Raw genomic sequence first — 16,575 nt, 5'->3', positions numbered from 1 at the left:
ACCTAAGTGAGCCTAGAGAAAGGTATCGCCTTGGAGGGTCTGACTTGGGGTGTAAAACACGTTATAATTCCCCCCAATTCTTCCCTTCAGCAAAGCAACTAAAAGGTCGTGGCCTTGAGCATAACATTGATTTCAGTTCAGTTCAGTTGCTCAGTCGTGTCCGACTCTTTGTGACCCCATGAATCGCAGCACGCCAGGCCTCCCTTTCCATCACCAACTCCGGGAGTTCACCAAAACTCATGTCCATCGAGTCGGTGATGCCATCCAGCCATCTCATCCTCTGTTGTCCCCTTCTCCTCCTTCCACCAATCCTTCCCAGCATCAGCTTTCAGTGCTTAATAATTATACCTCTTAAGTGCACACATTTTGAACAAAACACTTATGTTTTCTTATAGATATTTTTATTTTATTTTATAGATATTTTAGAGAAACATTGAAAAGAACTTTATATATAGAGTACTTCCTTCAGAGGATAAAGATGGGTAGGAAGAGAGAAAACACTTTATTGAGAGTTGTGATAATATTAAACATCTCTACAAATGTGCCAGACCCTATACATATGTTGTTTCTGTTCTACAAACAGAGAATTGCAGCTCAGAGTAATTAAGTAACCCGTCCTTTGTTATACAGCCGTCAGTCCACATGGTAATCTACCAGACTCAAAGGCAAGCTCCTACAGAGCAGGGCAGGTGACCTGTACAGGGCCCAAACACACGTTCCCAGTGCCACAAGGTGAACTGCAAAGAGACCCTACAGGCAGGGAAGGAAGGAACACCCACAATCACCCCTACTGAGCCAGGTCAGAGGACCTCAGGGGCATCTTTACAAACTCACACCATCCAACTCAGCTCCTGACTCCAGGGTCCTACTTGTGAGGCCAGGCCTGGACCACTCTGGATTGATAAAGTGACAACCTACGGACTTCCCTGGTCCAGTGGTTAAGACTTCCCTTCCAGTTCAGGGAGTGTGGGTCTGATCCCTTATTGAGGAGCTAAGATCCCACATGCCTTGCAGCCAAAAACACAAAACATTTTTAAAAAGAAAGAAAGAAAACAGCATATTGTAACAAATCCAATAAAGTCCTCAAAAAAAAAAAAAAAAAAAGTAAAAAACTAAGTGCACCATGAAAATGAAAACACGGCCTGACCCAGTCTGCCAACATCCACATCCTCATCCATTGTTGAGGACGGTGAGGACAGGGAACTTATAAACAGAGGAGGCTGCAGATGAAATGGAACCTGAGTTCTGTGGCCCAATATTTCTTAAATCAAGGTCTTAAGCTAAGGCTGAAATACTTTTTACTTCCTGAGCCACAGTGACCACATTCAGATAGGAATGAGTTAACTGTTGTTTTAAAGAAAATGCAAAAAATTTGGATTACAGGCAACTTGATTTCCCCCCAGATTTGGGAGGGTGGGGGCGTGGGCGTGGCGGGGTGGGGGGATGTCCAACCTACAGAAAATTGAATAAATACACTCAACAGACTCTTCACCTAAATTCACTAATTGCAAACATTTGTTATCTATCTCATATATGTTTTATTTTCAAAACCAGAAGGTGACTTGAGGATAATAAATTGTTTTTGAAAATAGAAAATGGAGTGCAATTGGCTAGGTTTAGTTTTAATTTGGAGAAAATTTTCTAAGAAAATGGCAAGAGTATACATCATAATGGTTTTCAAGTACCAAATGCATGTACTTCTGTTCGCCTTTGCTGATATTTTAAACTATCTCCCTCAAAAAAAAAAAAAATGAAAGTAGAAGAGAGAAAAGTTAACCTTAAGTTACAAAAAATTAGACATTTAGTCAAAGATTTCACAGGTGCTTTCCCATACATTACAACTAAAAATACCCTTGTTTTAAAAGATTATAATGTGATTTTATAAAAGTTTTCATAGAGGGAAATGACCAATGACCAAACTAGAAGGATAAGGTTTGGCTTCAGAGAATGTGGTTGGAAAGTAGTTAGGCAAGTCTAAAATAAAATTTTAAAGAATAAATCCAATTTCTGTTTACTAAAAGTATATTTATAAAGGCTGTTCTTAAGCCTATAAAATAAATTCATTTCATAATTGTATACTTTCAAAGATTTAAATGTACTAATTCCCAAAAAACCACAATTCTACATGCTAGATGGTGGGTGATAATTTTTGATATTTAAAACGTAAATTTTTAGCAGTTTATAATGAAACTCTTCAAGACAGTAAAGTAATCATGGTTGGTGATTATCTATTCTTTATTTTGGACACTGTCCACATTCCTGATGGAAATAGGAAGTGACTGTTATTCCATCAGACTTAATCTAGTGTTTCATAAAATGAGAGCAAATAAATTCATGGTCCATTTAAATATCCATGATTACAGTTCTTCAGAAAATTAATCTGATTAGAAATCTTTAATTTACTAGTGTTTACTGTACAAAAAAGAACTATACAAAAAGATCTTCACAACCCAGATAATCACGATGGTGTGATCACTCACCTAGAGCCAGACATTGTGGAATGTGAAGTCAAGTGGGCCTTAGGAATCATTACTACAAAGAAAGCTAGTGGAGGTGATGGAATTCCAGCTGAGCTATTTCAAATCCTGAAAGATGATGCTATGAAAGTGCTGCACTCAATATGCCAGTAAATGTGGAAAACTCACCAGTGGCCACAGGACTGGAAAAGGTCAGTTTTCGCTCAATTTTCACTACAATCCCTAAGAAAGGCAATGCCAAAGAATGCTCAAACTACTGAAAAATTGCATTCATCTCACTCGCTAGCAAAGTAATGCTCAAAATTCTCCAACCCAGGTTTCAGCAATACGTGAACTGTGAACTTCCAGATATTCAAGCTGGTTTTAGAAAAGGCAGAGGAACCAGAGATCAAATTGCCAACATCTGCTGGATCATTGAAAAAGCAAGAGAGTTCCAGAAAAATATCTATTTCTGTTTTATTGACTATGCCAAAGCCTTTGACTGTGTGAATCACAATAAACTGTGGAAAATTGTGAAAGACATGGGAATACCAGACCACCTGACCTGCCTCTTGAAAAATCTGTATGCAGGTCAGGAAGCAACAGTTAGAACTGGACATGGAACAACAAACTGGTTCCAAATAGGAAAAGGAGTATGTCAAAGCTGTACATTGTCACCCTGCTTATTTAACTTATATGCAGAGTGCATCATGAAAAACACTGGGCTAGAAGAAGCACAAGCTGGAATCAAGATTTCCAGGAGAAATCCCAATAACCTCAGATATGCAGATGACACCACCCTTATGGCAGAAAGTGAAGAGGAACTAAAAGAGCCTCTTGATGAAAGTGAAAGTGGAGAGTGAAAAAGTTGGCTTAAAGCTCAACATTCAGAAAACGAAGACCATGGCATCCAGTTCCATCACTTCATGGCAAATAGATGGGGAAACAGTGGAAACAGTGGCACACTTTATTTTGGGGGGCTCCAAAAGCACTGCAGATGGTGACTGCAGCCACGAAATTAAAAGACATTTGCTCCTTGGAATAAAAGTTATGACCAACCTAGACAGCTTATTAAAAAACAGAGACATTACTTTGCCAACAAAGGTTCATCTAGTCAAAGCTATGGTTTTTCCAGTGGTCATGTATGGATGTGAGAGTCAGACTATAAAGAAAGCTGAATGCTGAAGAATTGATGCTTTTGAACTGTGGTGTTGGAGAAGACTCTTGACAGTCTCTTGGACTGCAAGGAGATTCAACCAGTCCATTCTAAAGGAGATCAGTCCTGAACATTCATTGGAAGGACTGATGCTGAAGCTGAAACTCCAATACTTTGTCCACCTGATGCCAAGAACTGACTCATTGGAAAAGACCCTGATGCTGGGAAAGACTGAAGGCGGGAGGAGAAGGGGACGACAGAGGATGAGATGCTGGAACGGCATCACCAACTCAGTGGACACAAATTTGAGTAAACTCCAGGAGTTGGTGATGGACAGGGAGGCCTGGTGTGCTGCAGTATATGGGGTCGCAAAGAGTCGGACATGGCTGAGCAACTGAACTGAACTGAACTGAACTAAGTGTTTACTGAGTGACCACCTTCACATCAGGGCACAAAACATGAGGACATGTGTCTGTTCATGTGCCACCTTTCACAGGGCAAGCAACTCCAATCTTGCATTAAACTTTTTAATGAAAGACACTATGCATTCATAAAATTGAATATAAAAAACAGTAGGATAATTTATTTAAAAATTAATAAAAATTAATAAAATAAAAATTAATTTAAAACAGATCATAAAGTAAATGTTAAAGAAGATGTTGGATGTTGAGAGAATAGAATAGAAGTAATACAAAGAAACATTATCAGAAGCAGGGGAAACCAACCCACCTCAGTGTTGGAAGTGTGTCTCCTTAGTAATTCCTTTTAATGTTATAGGGAGTATTTCCCCATCATCAAATCATCTCATACAAGATTAACTGGTGCTAAAGCATACAGAATAAAGCATGGAAGTCCCATGTCATCACTATGCTCCTAGTCCAAGTTTCCTCTTTAGAATGATTCACAAGTGCAATTTAGAATCATACCTGCAATTTGGAAAATATCCCTCCAATTTCCTCTCTATACTTAACATATGCATGAGATGCCCATATACTCAGGTATAATTTTTATGTGAAGTGAAACATATAATATATACCCTGTGAAACTTGTTCTTTTCATTTAATGACACATCTTGGAAATCTTTCAATAATTTTACCTCAATTCTTTTAAAGGCTGCACTAAGAGTATCCCTCAATACAAATATAAAATAATTGACATAGATACTCCTCCATAAATGGACAACAGTAGGTTGTTTCTAGCACTTTTTACTACTGTAACAATTAACATACTTATCCAACAGCAAACATTTCTCTGTAAACAGTACTCACATTAGTAAAATACTGAAATCAAAGACAGGCACTGCCAGATTCACTCATCAATTACATTCCAATCTATAGTACACAAGTTTGCCTTTAGGGCCACTGCCTTATTACGACTTGATTACTAAAAAATTTTTGCTAAACTACAGTAAAAAAAAAAAATTCAATATTTTAATTTGTACACATTAGCTTCTTACCTAATAGTAGAAAAACAATAGAAGAAAGAAGCTATAAAGTTTGATGATAAACAGTTCCATCATCTCATTACGTAGAGCAAAGCATGCAGAGGGTAAAAAAGAAAAAACAAAATCACCAGCCATATCACATTTTCTACCAAACAAAAAGTTCTTTAGCATGAGCAGAAATTTTAATAGTCAGAATCCCTTGAGATAAGAGTCAAGCCCAGTGTTATTTAATATTTCCATAGCAATCTGTTGGAAGAAATAGACAACAAGATAAATTCCAGTAACACAAAACCATTCAGGTTAGGAGAAACCAGAGGGCCGTTGGAAGACTCCAGGAGGAACTAATCAGATATGAAGCCTGATGAAAGCTGGCTTATTAATGCAAGGTAATCAAGGTTCTTTTTAAATTTTGAGTGAACAGCTCTATCCCAATGAGCAATGACTTCTTCATACCAACAGGCAATTAGGGAACCACTCCCCCCATCATTGAAAAAAAGACAAAAAGCCTTCCTCTTTTTCTCTTAGTTTTTCACATTTTATACCCCCTACTAATCCTGGTGCAGGCATGCTACGTCACTTCAGCTGTGTCTGACTGTTTGCAACCCTCTGGACTGTCGCCCACCAGGCTCCTCTGTGCATGGGGATTCTCCAAGCAAAAATATTGGAATGGGTTGCCGTGCTCACTTCCATGGGATCTTCCCGACCCAGGGATCAAACTTGTATCTCTTATGTCTCCTGCACTGGCAGGCGGGCTCTTTACCACTGGCACCACCTGGGGAGACCCACTATTCCTCAACCCCTAGAAATCTGGTGCCTGGCCCTTTGGTTCTACTGAAATTATTGTCAGCAATTTTTAATATCTCAACCAGAGAAAATCACACCTTGAATAATCACATTATTACCAAGACCAACAGATTCTTCCTCCTGGTACCTGTCAAATTTATTCTTTTTTATCTCTGCTGCAACAGCATGGATTTAAGACATTTCTTATCTTCTTAATAGAGCTTTCTCATCTCAAATCCATTTTTGGTGGACTTTAATGGTTAAAGAAATTTGTTGTTTGAACCAATGTGACAGATTTGACCCCCTTTCTCCATCACCAGTGTTGCCTTTGCATAATATATATTTGAATATCTGTGCAAATCTGAACCCAACTGAACTTCTAATATCCATCTTATCCACACATGTCACTAAAACCCAGCATATCAGACGTTTACCAACAAAACTTCCCCTATCTTCATGTTTCTATAACCTGGCTTTACCAGGGGTACCGCTGTCATCTTTCAAGACCCAAAGTGAATACCATCCACTATTTTACAAATAACATAATTTTTAAGATAACAAAATTTTTAAGAGCCAAAGAGTCAAATCAAAGTGACCATAGTTTTTCAGGGTTTAGGAGCATAAGCTGTTAACCACTATGAGGAGGTCATTAAAGCTTCTGAAAAACTGTTAGTAAAAAAAGAAAAAAGAAAAAAAAGGGTATCAATAATTTCCCTAATTGCCCAGAGAAGGAAAGAGCATCTCATAGCGGTCAGACTAGGAAGTCCCTCAAAGCGGAAGTCAAGTCTGAGCATGTGGTTATGAGCACAGGACATCACCTCCTCACACCAGAACATCTCTGACTCAAAAGCAATGAAAATAACACCTGATCAATTCAGTTCAGTTCAGTTCAGTCGCTCAGTCGTGTCCAACTCTTTGCGACCTCATGAACCGCAGCATGCCAGGCCTTCCTGTCCATCATAAACTCCCAGAGTTCACTCAAACTCATGTCCATTGAGTCCGTGATGCCATCCAGCCATCTCATCCTCTGTTGTCCCCTTCTCCTCCTGCCCCCAATCCCTCCCAGCATCAGAGTTTTTTCCAGTGAGTCAACTCTTCACATGAGGTGGCCAAAGTATTGGAGTTTCAGCTTTAGCATCAGTCCTTCCAATGAACACCCAGGACTCATCTCCTTTAGAATGGACTGGTTGAATCTCCTTGCAGTCCAAGGGACTCTCAAGAGTCTTCACCAACACCACAGTTCAAAAGCATCAATTCTTCGGCACTCAGCTTTCTTCACAGTCCAACTCTCTCATCCATACATGACCACTGGAAAAACCATAGCCTTGACTAGATGGACCTTCGCTGGCAAAGTAATGTCTTTGCTTTTGAATACGCTATCTAAATTGGTCATAACTTTCCTTCCAAGGAGTAAATGTATTTTAATTTCATGGCTGCAATCACCATCTGCAGTGATTTTGGATCCCAGAAATATAAAGTCTGCCACTGTTTCCACTGTTTCCCCATCTATTTGCCATGAAGTAATGGGACCAGATGCCATGATCTTAGTTTTCTGAATGTTGAGCTTTAAGTCAGCTTTTCTACTCTCCTCTTTCACTTTCATCAAGAGGCTTTTTAGTTCCTCTTCACTTTCTGCCATAAGGGTGGTGTCATCTGCATATCTGAGGTTACTGAGATTTCTCTTGGCAATCTTGATTCCAGCTTGTGCTTCTTCCAGCCCAGTGTTTTTCATGATGCACTCTGCATATAAGTTAAATAAGCAGGGTGACAATATACAGCCTTGACGTACTCCTTTTCCTATTTGGAACCAGTCTGTTGTTCCATGTCCAGTTCTAACTGTTGCTTCCTGACCTGCATATAGGTTTCTCAAGAGGCAGGTCAGGTGGTCTGGTATTCCCATCTCTTGAAGAATTTTCCACAGTTTATTGTGATCCACACAGTCAAAGGCTTTGGCATAGTCAATAAGGCAGAAATAGATGTTTTTCTGGAACTCTCTTGCTTTTTCAGTGATCCAGTGGATGTTGGCAATTTGATTTCTGGTTCCTCTGCCTTTTCTAAAATCAGCTTGAACATCTGGAAGTTCACGGTTCACATATTGCAAAGCCTGGGTTGGAGAATTTTGAGCGTTACTTTGCTAGCGTGTGAGATGAGTGCAATTGTACAGTAGTTTGAGCATTCTTTGGAGAATGCAATGGCACCCCACTCCAGTACTCTTGCCTGGGAAATCCCATGGACAGGGGAGCCTAGTAGGCTGCAGTCCATGGGGTCGCAAAGAGTCGGACACGACTGAGTGACTTCCCTTTCCCTTGAGCATTCTTTGGCATTGCCTTTCTTTGGGATTGGACTGAAAACTGACCTTTTCCAGTTCTGTGGCCACTGCTGAGTTTTCCAAATTTGCTGGCATATTGAGTGCACCTGATGCATGAGACAAAAACTGGTGCTTTGTGGAAAGATCATTAACTGAAATCAATGATTTGGAGTTCCTAAAAATTTTACCAGCCTCCTTGTTCTCCAGAGAGGCTTTTGGAATACTGCTTTTCCGTAAGTGACAATTTCCATCCAGGTTATGCCCACCCCTCTAGGAAGTTAGAGATTAAGCAGCTTATTTAGGATCCCAGTTAAGAAGCATGAACTAGGACCTAATCTGGACCTCTTCTTGTTCTAACCACTCTGTTCTCAAGCAGGTTGATGTCTCAGAGTGAGCACTCAAAACATATGTGACTTCCCTGGCAGTCCAGGGGTTAGGACTCAGCACTTTCACTGTTGAGGGTCCGGGTTCAATCCCTGGCCAGGGAACTAAGATCTCTCAAATGGTGCAGCACAGCCAAAAACAAAACACACCAGAGACTGGACTAAGCTAATAATGACACAACACTGACTCTAAAGGTGGGGGGACACTGGAGGCAGAAGAAAGAGAATGTTCATTAAAAAGGAAGGCACAGAAGTCTGACATAGGAGCTGCATGAGGCCACAGTAGGAGATAAAGCCTAAAAAAAGTTAACTAGGATTCTGGATTGCAGAATTCTCAGAACACCCAGCTAATGTGGTTAATTTTAAATCAGTGCAGGAGAGAGATTTTTAATGCCTTTACACTTGGAGGTGATGCAATACAAATGGTGGTTTGAAAGATGAAGCAAACAGGAAGATGCAGCATTGACTAAGGAAGGGACAGATGGTGGAGGGAGACAAATGCTACACGAGTCCAGTCGAAGGGAGTGAGGCTGAAGTGCGAACAGGTGCAAAGAAAGTAGAAAGGCACAGATACACGCCAGACTAAAGGTATAATATGTAGCACCTGGCAACAGATAAAACAAGAAGCAGTAGAAGGAAGAGAAAAAGCAAAATTAGTTTGAAACCTGGGAGACTCATGGCAAAATGACAAAAAATAAGAAAGTCACCGACAATCATAGAATTTTCTAGCTCTAGGAAACATTCGGAAATGAACTGCAGACCATTTCACAGGGGGTGAGGTCATCCTGGCATCCAGAGGCTGCGACGGATCACACAACTGGATGTGGACGGCAGGTCAGGTCCGGAACTAGGGGCTTTACCTCACACTGCCCTTCAGACTAGGGACCACTTCCCCTCTGCTTGGAAGAAAGTGTAAAAAATGGCTAAAAGATATCTAGAAAGAAGTAGTTGGCTAGTATTTGTGGGTAACATAAGGCTGGAGGGATGGGAAGAGAAACTAAAAGGTCATGCCAAAGAAGAGCACATAAAATTCCATTTAGAAAAATGACCTGCACACACTCAGGCAGAGCAAAAGAAAGGGATTTCTGCAAATAAAGCAGTGAGTGAGCTTACGGACAGAATGGCAGAGAAGCCAAGAGAAAGACTTCCTAGGGATCCAGTAGATACAAAATGCTAGTCCAGCCACTTACAGAAAGAAAAATGCACAACACACCTTAAAGAAGACATGTTCACCATCAATAAAATCCCCCGCATATTTTACGGTTTCCAATATATTGAAGGAAATAAGACGTGGGATGTATCTTTTTATATAAATCTACAAAATAAATAATAAAAGTTAATTAAATAATTATGTATACCCTAATTCAACTTAACTCCTACTCAAGAGCAAAATTGTAAAAACTCAAATAGTCATTATATTGAGCCACAGAAAGTATATCAAATTGCTGGCTAAGTCATGTCCAATATTAGACAACTAAATTAGCAAAAGTTTAACACATAACTCAGTGGAAAAAATCTTTTTAAAATAACAAACATTATTTTTATTTGAATTGAGACCTATTTTTCTTGGCCAATCCACAAAAATATGTTTCTCTTTCTATGAGTTCAGGACATTAATGCCAAACTCTCAGCCAAAGGTTTATGAAAGTATTACTGAATCAGGTCTGTTTATGATTAAAATACAAAGTTCTCAGGAAAATTAGTTCCTCCAGGGACTTAAAATAGGAGTAAGTCCAAAAGCCTAGATTTCTGCTGATATAATCTAACTTTCCTTGCCCTCCCTTCAAATTTTCCCCAACTTAATCTAGAAGAGATTCTTGAAAACTTAAACATTCAATGTAAGGAAAGATATACTAAGGAATAGTATATTTTTTATCGAAATGTTTGCTACAAAAATGTTTCACGAGAAGAACTGTTTAGATACAAAAATTAAAAATAGGTAGCCCTTTACAACTACAAGTGCATTCAATGAAAGTAAAGTTGTGTTTAGATGCAAAGGTTGTGAAAGAGATCTCATGCCACCAGAAGTTAACGCATGCCTCCCTCAAAAACAGAACCCAGAGCAACAAATACAGGCATGCTCTCATTAAAAGAAAAAGACACATTTAAAATGAAGCCTGATGCTAGGCTATGCTAAACATAATTGCTATGTTGGAAAGAAAGGGAATCAGCAGTTGCTGTGTGCACCTTCTTTTGGTTTGGCCAGAAGGAAGAGGAGAGGATAATGGGTCACGGGAGGCAGGTGTCAGGACCTCTCCAGAGGTGGAGCTCTCCTAGTTCTGATCAAAGGAGAGGAGTTAGGAAGAGAGGAAGGGAGAGTCAACCAGCATGTTCAAAAAGCCAGCGATGGAAGAGCAACATGAATCTGGAGACCAAAGAAGGTGCAGGCAGGTGGCAGTGCCAGAGTAAGGGGAAAAGCACTGGGATGTCGGTGAAAGAGCAGCAGGAAGACCCACCCACAGCAGAAACACTGACTTCCCTGGCAGTCCAGCAGTTAAGATCCCATGCTTCCAAAGCAGGTGGTGTTGGTTTGATCCCTGCTCGGAGAACTAAGATCCCACATGCCACACGGCATGGCCAAAAAACAAATAGAATGGAAAGAATTAAAAACAGAAAAAAACTACTACTACTGTGTCTTTTGTCTGTGAAGGAATAACAAGAACCTCCACCCCTACCCCTAAGGCTTCCTTTTCCTTCCAGGAAGACAGGGATTGAGTGACACGCTCTCCTGAAGAGGAAAGGAAGCCCATTCTCAGCTCACATGCTGCCAACTGAGTCAACACCGCTTCTGTTCTAGAGAGCATGGAAAGGGAGGAATTTTAAAGGCACATCTTGTCAGCTGAACAGATTTCACAGAACCTCATATTGTAAGGTAACATGACAGAGTGCAGGGGGTCTCCTGGGCATTGTTGATGGGTGTATGCTGCTGCTGCTAAGTCACTCCAGTCATGTCCGACTCTGTGTGACCCCAGAGACAGCAGCCCACCAGGCTCCCCCGTACCTGGGATTCTCCAGGCAAGAACACTGGAGTGGGTTGCCATTTCCTTCTCCAATGCATGAAAGTGAAAAGTGAAAGTAAAGTCGCTCAGTCATGTCTGACTCTTAGCGACCCCATGGACTGCAGCCTACCAGGCTCTGCCATCCATGGGATTTTCCAGGCAAGTGTACTGGAGTGGGGTGCCATTGCCTTTTCCGGTTGATGGGAGTATAAGCTAGTCCAATATCTACTGAGGTCAGTCTGGAAACATCCATCAAAGTTACATGTGTATATACTCTCATACAAACCCACAAATGTACAATTTCAATTTTAGGTATCTATCCACGAGACAGTCAATGCCAAGTAGCTTAAGGACAAACGTTATTCATTAGGGTGCAAAGCCCAGTGAACAGCAGAGTGCTTATCAGCAGACAATGTCCCATCTGTACAAAGGAAAATTACTAAACTGTTTCATAAACAGACACTATTTATGTTTCAATATAAAAAGACTGCCCAATCATTCTCAGCAGAGAAGTCAAAGCTCAGAAGATGATGGATAGTATTCATGCAAAAATGTGAAAAAAGAATATATTTTCACGTTAGCTTAGAAAAGAATGGTACTATGTGAAAGGATCCCTAAGAATCCAGGAACAGTGATTGCATAAAGGGAGGAGAGCCGGACACTGGAAGGCAGTATTTTGTAATATCCATGTGTAATGTGTGATTTGTGGACTATGAATATATCACCTTTACCAAACTTAAATAACATATCTTAACATTTTTATTTAAAAAAAGAAATCATATCATCAAATTAATCTCCATATAGTCCAACGAGTATACTATTTTTCAGGATAACAGAGAAGACCCCATAATTCTCATCACTCATCTCACTAGATATCCAATGAGCCCAGATTATAGAAATAAACAGGGACACCTATTAGTATTAATTTCTTTTTAAAAATTCTCTACAGACTGTGTGGGTTATCTTTCTATAAGAATCAGTTCATTTTACTAAAAAACCTTTTGTTCAGTTCCATAAGAAATAAAGGACATCACATCTCTTTTGGAAAATAATTTCTAAAATTCAATTTTATATGAAATATCCGTGTATAAGAAGAGATGTTACTCAGAATTGGAAGAAGAAAATAATATCAAAAATCTATATACTAGATCTAAAATGCTAATGGTAGCTCAGAATTTATAATATCCACATGTTATACACTGAACATGTAAATATGAAACTCCAATGTTCCCAGAATAAGAAAATTTGTCCCTAAAAGAAAATAAAATTTTTGCTAGCCTGGGGTACAAGAGTAATAACTATAATTCATACTCATTCTAATGACAATACAAACCTCAGAACTCTCTGAAAAACAATTTTTAAACAGCAAGAAAACAGCTCTGAAACAAACAAAATATATGATATATTCAGGAGAGAATATATTACATTCAACTTACTTGCTTATAAAATATTAAATATAATCAAACAACTTGTTCAAATATTGTTTTCCAATTAAATGGAAAATTAATCTGTCGCTTTAGCTACAACCACAGAGTAATTTCACATTTTCTGATAATTAAATATTTTAAATATTCAAGTAATTAAAAACTTTAGAGCTAATAGAATCGGTGACTATGTTGGAACGTGAGCAACATTTTAGGGGGCTTTTTTTAATGTCCCACTAATGCCTCCCTTAAGTAAGTCCCAGCAGCTTGCACCTTCTACGATCATGATGTTCTCTAGAAAGCTTTAAAAGCCTGAAAAGCCTCAGGTGTCTTTCCCAGGGCAACTGTGACCTGTGATACAGCAAAAATTATAAGGATGCAGAGACACTGCTGGTAACAGACTGCTCAGGCTCACCTTTTAAACACCATGTTCAGTTACAAGACACTCTCAGGGAAAGGTAAGAAGTGATTAAATAAGTCTATAAATGACGAAGACCAAGCTCTCCATCAGACCTGGTTTTTGGTGTAAAACTTGCACCCCTTGCAAAACAAGCAAGGATGTGGCCAAACATTGATGACTCAGAAGTATAACCACATGCATAAGGTTGACTTATGTACATGTCTTAATATTTAACAGTTTTTCTTTGCTTTACCTATAACCTGCAGTTTTTAGCTGGTAACTAATAAAAATCACAGGATCATATCATATGGCATAAAAATAGCCAATCTAGTCCACCCAACAAAGAATCAACCTGCAATACATGGTATCAGGAAAAGTAAAATCATTATGGACTTTCTCCTTCAAATTTCTCAAAACACTTATTCACTCAAAAACACACGGGGGATGAGTCAGAGCTACAAACAAATAGTAACCAGGATGATGCCTGTGCCATTTTGGTGCATGGAAACAGACATAAACAAAGATAAATTCAAATTCATAAGTGTAATAAAGAAAAGGCTAAGGAAAGAAGAGACAATAGCCTGAGGCTGCAGGAATGTGCCCCTCCTTCAAGCATGAGGATTAGGGAGGGGTGGGGGGGCGGGGGGAGACATGAAAGATAAAGAACATAAAGAACAAACCTGTGGACACCAAGGAGGGTGGTGTGGGATGGGTTGGGAGATTGGGATTGATGCATGTACACTATTACATATGAGACAGACGGCTGGTGAGGGCCCGCTGTATAACATGGCCGGAGCGGGGGCGGGAGGTGGGGCGTGCAGGGGGCAGATGGTGCAATCTGTTTGTAGGATGTATGTTAAGTTAACCTTAAAAATGCATTCCAACATACAGAAGGGGCAGATGAATACGGTTTGATTCCACTTATACAAGGTACCTAGAATAGTCAAATCATGGTCAGAAAGTACATCAGGAGATGCCAGGGGCCAGGTGGTGGGGGTGGGCTGTGGGGAGGGGGACTTACTGCTTAATGAGGACAGAGCTTCAGTTTCAGGTGAAAACTTCAGGAGATGGATGATGGTCAGAGATGCACAACAACGTGAATGGGCTTAGTGCCACTGAACTGCACAATTAAATATGGCTAAAATAGTATGTTTTATATTTTGTGATTTTTACCACAATTTAAAAAAAAAGACATTTAAAAAAAAGGAAGGAAGGAACTGAGTCTGAATTGGCAGGGCAGCCAGGAGATAAGAGCTTGTGGGACAGGGCCAGTGTTAATGAGTGTGCTGGGTTTAGTTGCTCAGTCGTGGCCCACTGTTTGTGACCCCATGGACTGTAGCCCACCAGGCTCCTCTGTTCGTGGGATTCTCCAAGCAAGAACATTAGAGTGGGTTGCCATGCTTTCCTCCAGGGGATCTTCCCAACCCAGCAATCAAACCCAGGTCTCTTGCATTGCAGGCGGATTCTTTCCTGTCTGAGCCACCAGGGAAGCCCAAGAATGCGGCAGTGGGTAGCCTATAGCTGCTGACTAGACGACCGAGTGCAGAGACACACACATACACATACTCAGGGCTGCGTAGGGAAGAAATAAACACAAAGGCAAAGTCCTCTGACTGAGAAGGCACAGCGGACAAAGCAGAGGTGAGGGCTGCTGACCTTAGGGAAATTTCCTCCAGGTATGAGGAGGGCGGCAGCACGCGCCAAGGTAGGTGTGTAAACACACTGCTGGGAACAGGAGGAACCAGAGAACACAAGAATGACTTCAGAGAAGTGAAGGAATACAGCAGGCAGGAAGAAACACTCTGCTTCTCAAAAGTTTTAACTTGATTCTGATAAATATCCACATTGCCATTTTATCTTATAACTTGGTGATTACAGTATTTGCTTAATAAAGAGAAAGAGAGAAAACATTACTCCATCTTTCAATCTTATAAAGCTTGATTTGCTAAAAATAAAAATATTACAAGTAATACGTTCTTATTGCAAAGGAGTATGTATTTCTATAAAAACATGAAGTAAAACCCAAAAAGCCCACTCCAAACCCATCTCCCTTGCAATGCTATTGAGGTTATATTATGGAAATGGGTGTGTTAGTCTCTCAGTCATGTCCGACAATTTGCAACCCCACAGACTGTAGCCCACAGGCTCCTCTGTCCATGGGATTCTCCAGGCAAGAATATTGGAGTAACTTGCCACTCCCTTCTCCAGAGGATCTTCCCAACCTAGGGATCGAATCCTGGTCTCTTGCATTGCAGGCTGATTCTTTATCATTTGAGCTACAGGGAAGTCCTTTATATTATGGAAACTACATGTTTATTTTCAGTACTTTCTTCTTTAAAATCTTTTCAGATATTGAAGAAAGCTGATCAACAACCTCCTTCAGCCATAAGAGCAGAAAGAGAAAGAAAGGAGGGAAAAACTGAAGGAAAAAATAGCTCACAGATACACAGACCCAATGAAAATACTACAGGGCACATATACCCAGGCCTCAGTGGGAGAAAAGAACACACAACCATTGAGCAAAACGCTTTAGTGTTTAAAAATAGCCATTTTTTTCAGGACCATTCCAGAATCCTGTTGAAGGTAGCTGGAAAAAGCCTGTATGAGACTGACTTTGAAAAAACTACACCTACCTAGATCACAAAACCCCCAAATTTAAAATGGCCTATGAGGGATTCACTTGCTATAGGCAGGCTGCAGGACACGGGCAGGGAAGACAACATACTGTAAGCTAAAGATTTTAATGCAACTTCTTCACCAAATTTCTTTAAAAGAGAGCAGTTCACTGCTCAGTGAATGTAGAAGAGAGAGGAGAAAACCTGTATTCTTTTCATAGTCATATTTAATCGTGCAGCTCACAACAAAAATCTTGAAGACTGCCTGCAATGAATATATGAAAAGGCACCTGAGGGTCGTAGCTAAAAAAGAAAATGGGCCTTTATCCACAGCACAAGCTCTAAACATCGAGTTATAGCAGCTATATTCACAGGCAAGGAAATCATCAGCTACTAACAGACACCCCGTGAAGGTTAATCCACACACCACCAAAGATTTTTCACTCAGTAGAATTTCAGACGCACTTCCCTGCTGCTCCCAGGCTTTTAGCTCCATAGGCCAAAGAAGCAATAAAAAGGGCCAGTCATAAAGGAACAGGAGAATTGACTAGTTCCCATTAAACCGCACTACCCCCAACCCAACACTCTAAAAACCAAAGAGCAGCAC

The 16,575-nt window shown here is 40.1% G+C and overlaps 1 protein-coding gene and 1 non-coding gene across 18 annotated transcripts in view; one reads left to right on the top strand and one right to left on the bottom strand.

The window, feature by feature from the left end:
- The window catches only part of PARD3 (par-3 family cell polarity regulator), a 577,827-nt gene that overhangs the window by 273,850 nt on the left and 287,402 nt on the right, over positions 1 to 16,575 (bottom strand). The gene's annotated exons all lie outside the window — the stretch shown is intronic.
- On the top strand, positions 8,563 to 8,635 carry TRNAE-UUC (transfer RNA glutamic acid (anticodon UUC)). Its single transcript has one exon. It is a non-coding gene; the product is annotated as a tRNA-Glu (tRNA).

This window comes from Bos indicus, chromosome 13 (assembly GCF_029378745.1).
Source record: "Bos indicus isolate NIAB-ARS_2022 breed Sahiwal x Tharparkar chromosome 13, NIAB-ARS_B.indTharparkar_mat_pri_1.0, whole genome shotgun sequence".
Lineage (NCBI taxonomy): Eukaryota > Metazoa > Chordata > Mammalia > Artiodactyla > Bovidae > Bos > Bos indicus.
Note: the sequence above shows the minus strand (reverse complement) of the source record. Positions and strands in the feature narration are given on the sequence as shown.